The 6,102-nt window shown below is 40.6% G+C and overlaps 1 long non-coding RNA gene across 1 annotated transcript; it reads right to left on the bottom strand.

Annotated features, from left to right (window-relative positions):
- Nucleotides 1-3,242: 3,242 nt before the first annotated feature.
- LOC148685643 (uncharacterized) lies at nucleotides 3,243-5,741 on the bottom strand. The gene is made up of 3 exons (XR_015950196.1): nucleotides 5,606-5,741; nucleotides 4,039-4,133; nucleotides 3,243-3,379 (listed from the first exon to the last, which is right to left on the bottom strand). It is a non-coding gene; the product is annotated as an uncharacterized LOC148685643 (long non-coding RNA).
- Between the last annotated feature and the right edge of the window lie 361 nt (nucleotides 5,742-6,102).

Here is a 6,102-nt window from a genome sequence, read left to right as displayed (position 1 = left end):
AAGTGTTGTGTCCTGAGAAGCAGGTGTGTCCTGGGGAGATGGGGAGTGGTCTAAGAAGAGTCCCAAGGGCAAGGCAGAGCAGCCTGGGGGAACCACTTGCAGCACTCAAGGCCTGAGGTTTAAGCAGATGAATGGGTAGGCTCCATTGCTTCTCATCCAGCACAGCTATTGTTGTTGTCCTTTTTAAGTCTATACATGCTGGCTGGTTTGCAGCGTTCCGTCGCACATTGTCAGTCTCTATACTGCCCATTCTTCTTCATTATGGCTCATAATGACAACTTTGTGTTATAAAGTGCTGTTAGTGAAGAAAGTAATCAATAGACAGTGAGTCAGTACTGGAAACCCAATCCTAGTATGCAAAACCAGCAACACGAATTCCCCGTATTTCACTGAACTTCTCTTCTGAACCACACAGTGAAATTTTCAATTGAAAAGTTAACCATCAAACATTTATCCATTTCCTTTTAATCTTAGTCGCCCCATTGAGTTTTTGGTCTTTGGAGTGATTCTTAGGAATGCAAATCATTTATATAGCACTATTCTCTCTCTCCTCCCCCCTTCCACCTTATCTATAGCAGTGGCAAACCTTTGAAATACACAGTCTGAAAACACTGGAGGAAATTGTTCCGTTTGAAATTATGGAGGCAATTTGGTATTGATTAGTTAAAATGAATGCTTCCTGTTGAAAATGGACTTTTGAAAGTATGCTATAAATGAAGTAGATAGGAAAAGATGCAGACTTGCCAGCGGGGGGAAATGCAACAATAATCTTACATTTCTAATTCATAGCAGGGAAGTTCAAGTGACACAAGGTTCGTCTTTGAAACCTTACGATTTACAAGCAGCCATTTGTTATACTTTCAGTTTGTAGAAAAAGATACATCTCTTAGCAGTTGGCAGTGAAGGAGACTCCTGACAAGGCTGTATGGTATTGAATTTTCATGCTCTCCTCTTGACAGTATGGTGTCTGAACTTGAAGAACATCAGAATAAGGGGCAAACACTCTTGGCGGAATTAATAAATCACTTTATACATGTAAAGGGAGAGCTTACCAGGGAGTTGGGGGAAGCCCTTGCCTGCAAGAGCTGGCCAAACTCAGGCAGACATTCCCACCTTGGGATGTTGTCCCACCCCAGCCTGACTGAATCCATGGCAGAGCAACTGGCAACATTCCAGATGGGGGTGAGCAAGAGAGACACAGTGGGGAAGGGATGTGTCTGGTCTGCCCCAGATAAAAGGCTTTTTCTCTCTCTTCTCAGACAGAAGAAGGGGCCAGGAGATTGGTGGGACTTAGCTGAGAGAAGCAGATGCAGGAGAAATCGAATCCATTTCACATTTAAAGGCAAGTCTCCCTAATTCACACTTTCCAAAGCAATATGTGGACCAACCTGTGGACTCAGCTATCCTCCTAAACGTACACTCCTACACACTGTGCAATATAGTCGCCCACCCCCACCCCCAAATGCATGTGCCAGAGTAAAGTGTGCACAAAATGCATCTGTTAGTAAAAATAAGACACAATAATGTGTAATATTAGGGGGAATTGATTTGCCAAAATGTGTACAATGGGGAACAAAGTAGTGCATATCAGAAGAAATTGGCATGAATATGCTGGTGTATTTTCATGATGCCTTTAAAAATAATAATAATCACCAGCTGATATGGAGAACTGAATTTAAGATTAGAAAAATAGGCAACTGATAGAAACCGAAAACAACAGATTTGTCCATGCCTTGTACCACTTAGCAAACTCTGTGACCAGCAGCCCAGAGAGCTTCTCCATTCTTCCCTATCCCATTGTTTGATTCTTTGTACAGGCCAGATTATTTCCCTTTCCCTTTCCAGTGAACTAACTGAGACAGGACCCTTTGCTTTGGGTAGTTAAAAAGTTGATATTACTATCTCATGTTTCCCCCCCTGTTTACTCTCAGTAAAGACAGGAAGAGATATTCCTGCAGGACTGCCCCACCCATGAGACCCGTTGAGGTGACTTCCTCAGGTGGCAGGATCCACAGGGGCAGTGTATACTGATGTAGATCTTTCTGTGTGGTTCCTGATGTAGATCTTCACTCACACCTTCTTCCCTGGTGAAGAGGGGCTATTTTGTGGTTTGCCTCAAGTGCCAAAAATGTCTTGGGCTGGCCTAGCAACTTGCTGGCTTTGCCCCTTGCTCTTTCTTAAGGTGAAAAGGGCCACCTCAGAGCTAGGGTGCACCTGCAGAGTTATGAGGTCAGATTCCCCTAGTCCAATACCACCTGTTCTAACTGGCAGCAGCCCTCCACAGTATCAGGCAGAGAGAGATCTTTACTCCCCAACTGTTACCTGTTCCTTTTACCTGAAAATGGTGGGGGATTCAACCTGGGGCCTTCATCACAGCAAGCATATGTTCCTCCGCTGAGCAATGCTCTCTTCAGTTACATTGGAACATAAAACTCATTACCGGTCTCTAAGCTGAAGTAGCCACAGATAATTGTGTCAACACACTTCATTATTATGCTGCTATCGTAATAATACAGATAACAGAGACAGATAAGAGAAAGGACGAAAATAGAACTTGCATGCATCTAGTCAAGTGAGCTCTGTACACACACTCAGGGCTTTTTCAGCAGTGATTACCACAGCAGTTCTGAGAGTTGATGAACCAAGACATTTTTAAAACTGAGCATTGATTTACTTCGCTGTGAGGAGTCCCTCAGGACAAGCCTCGAGTTGAAATAAGAATACAATCAATTATTCTATAGGTGGGCTTTTATTTCTTGGTTTAGATGTACAAGTATGGATCCAGTGGTACAGGCTGTGTATATTGGCCCTGCCTTCATGATAACTGTTTCATTTTGTATCTATGAAATTATTTAAATGAGGATGAAGAAGAGGCAAGAAAGGTTTCTTCCTTTGACACACTCTTCCGTCCCCTGCTTTAACTAAGGAGAGTCACATGCAGAAACAGCCTTCAATGGGCATATCACATGTTGGACACATATTGCCTGTGCACTCAATTGAACGGATATAGTGAGTGAATGCTGTCTATCCATTGTTTTTATGGGATGTGCAAATCCAGTAGCAGCTAGTGAGGCAGTGTGGGTGGCGCATGGTTGCTCTCCCAAATGCCTAGCACATTCCACTGAAAGGAATTGCATCTACACTTGGCTGCACATCTGGATAAGTATTCAACTGACTCATAATTTATCTTCCAGAAAGTGACATTCATACTGGAGTCTTCTTCTGTGGTTGAATCTCCTTACTTGGCTTCACAGAATCTGCCCAGGTAAAAGTTGATGTACGTAACTGAGAGGATGGGCTCTGGTAGGTGTCCTAGGATGGGCACACTGGGTATGTAGTCTTTGAGATGAATTCCTTCCCCCACTTTCAATCTTTTCACCTGCAAAGTTAGGGACTATGATTTGTCTTTAGTACATAACTACCGAGATTTCAAAACTTGGGAGAAAAACAAGGGGCTGCCTTATACTTCTTATGCTTCTACTCCCACATCAGTTAAAGAGCAGGTGAAAAGCCGCGTTATATGCTGGAGCAGCATTAGCTATTGAAGGACACAGCAACCCAGACATGTTTTGTTGTGCTATCAGACAAGAATGGCAGGCAGGGGGTATGAGATCTCTTGTTCTCAGTCTGGCCTTTACGTAAATTGATTGCTAAGGTTGAGCCAACTTGATATTTCTGACTTCCATTTAACAAGGCAAAACTGCCTTTTTGTGCCACTGAAGCTAGCTTGTCTTACCTGCTAAGTGTATTGTCTTTTTCTCACCTAGACAACAAAAGCTAGGTTTTTCTGGAAACTTATTTCCATCCTGTCTCCTAATCACCCTTAAACATCTGTATATCAAACTAGTTAGATAATGTGGAGAGTTGAAATTTAGAGTTTTCTTCCTGTACTAGTTTGTATCATCATGGACAATAGGAAAGATGTACTACACAGATTGGCTTTTCATAATCCCTACATCTTGAAGGCATTAGTTGGTCCAGAGATAACGAGTAGTAGGTGATACTTTAATCTCTACTAAAGGGCAAGAGTGAATTTACCTGGGAAATTCTTTTGAGCAGAGCCTTCTGTTATGCAGAATATTCATATTAAAGTTTCTTAGGGTCAGCTGAGTTGGCCACCTGCTTCCAAGGTCCTGGAATGATATTTTTTTAACCCTCTTTGTTTATGGGCTCTACTGTTAGACTTGTTCATCAGTACTTCTGATCAGGACCTTGTATAGAAATAAATGAGCTTTCCACCTCAAGAATGAGTTTCAAAGATTTACCAAAGAACAGTCTTGAATACGTTAGGAAAGATAAATGTTACAAAGTTACACATTGCTCTCAAATAGCAGGCAACATGGTTCAGTCCTTTAAGCCCTTTATGTAGTTCAATAAACTCTCCTCTCTCTGATCCCAGAGAGATCCTAAACTTGTTCAGCATTGCAAAACTTGGCTTCATATGCCACTGCTGTTAGAGATCAGCAGCTCAGGTTTCTGGCAATGAGTAATTAGGTAGCCTAAGCCTGTGAAATGGAAAAACATAAACCTTCTGCTTTCATCTAGAGCAGGCATAGGCAACCTTGGCTCTCCAGATGTTTTGGAACTACAACTCCCATGATCCCTGACCACTGGCCCTGTTAGCTAGGGATCATGGGAGTTGTAGTTCCAAAACATCTGGAGAGCCAAGGTTGCCTATGCCTGATCTAGAGTGCAACCTCTCCCTTAACATAAACTTATCTGCTTTGCAAATGCAAATCTTTAGAGAAGTTTTAATTTCAGTTCATACAAACATTACATTTTGTGCACATTAAATTTTTAAACACCTATACAGTGCGATCACATTTTATGAGTATCAAAATGTTTTCTGTACAATAACTGCACAAAAAGGCCACAGTTTATACTTTCCTGGGGGGAAGCATGAGAACATGCATCTGTTACGGCTGCTGCTGCCATTTTATAAGCATGCTGCAAATATGCATGGAGAGGTATCATTATAATTTAATATAACCTTGGAAAGGCTAAAAGGATTTGCAAACCAAATTTATCACTCTTTCAAGAAGAAACAAATAGGCAACTGTTCAAGAATGTAACACATAAAAGCTCCTTTCTATCTTAGTCCTAACAGTTTAGCAGAAAAGTCTCAACATGGGAAGTGATTGACATTTTTCACTCATTCCAATTGGCCTCCTTATTTAGCAGTTAGCTCTTTGTGTAAAAGTACAAAATGAACATTTGATGAAATTCATGGAAAGAATGAATGCTTTATTTTATATTCCACATCAGTGAATAAAGTTATTGATAGATAATATGTAATCTTTTGGGAGCACAGCAAGAAAATTCTTAGACATTTTCCCCACTTACATTCACAATTCATTGAGAAAATTGGTTTCCTTTATTCTCCCCCTCTTGGGGATAAAATTAAAATAAAAAGGCAAAACAGGGCTAGTGTCCTCTCTTTTCTAGCTTTTGAACACCAGTGATTGATGTAATTATGTAAAAATTGATAGAAAAAATGGGATAGGAGACCTTTGTGAAACAACACAGCATATGGATTGATTCAAATCTACATCTCCAGAATAGAAACATGATTAATAATGTGTCCAAAACAATAACCATAGAATACCTTAGAGGTTACTGGAATCAATTTGCAAATAAAAAACAACTCATCCATCTTATGACTTTCACAATACGAAACAGAAGGTACAGTGTTTTCTTCTAAAAAGTTCAAGTACTTCTGAAAGAAAAAGACAAATATTGGGCAGTATCAGACCAAGTCATACTCAGAATAGACCCACTAAAATTAACAGACTTAAACTAGACTTATAGCTAACTTCCGTCCATTTATTTCAATAGGTCTACCTAGTATGACTTGGGTGGATAACACCCACTGTTGTGTTTGAAGTCATTCTGTTACTTTGGGTACTACTATATTACTGAGGTATGCATTGGTAGCAATGCTACACATACTTGCTCAAAAGTAAGTCCCACTCTGTTCAATGGGGCTTCCTTCCTGGTAAGTGCATATAGGAAGCACAACACTGCTTATTAAAGGCAAACATCCTTATGATTCCACTGTTAGAGATTATCCTGAGAATTAGGGAGTTGCTGGTTTGAATTAAC

The sequence above is a fragment of the Zootoca vivipara genome, chromosome 5 (genome assembly GCF_965207765.1).
Source record: "Zootoca vivipara chromosome 5, rZooViv2.hap1.1, whole genome shotgun sequence".
In the NCBI taxonomy this organism is placed as follows: Eukaryota; Metazoa; Chordata; class Lepidosauria; order Squamata; family Lacertidae; genus Zootoca; species Zootoca vivipara.
The sequence above is the reverse complement of the archived record's forward strand: the minus strand, read 5'-3'. Positions and strand labels throughout refer to the sequence as shown.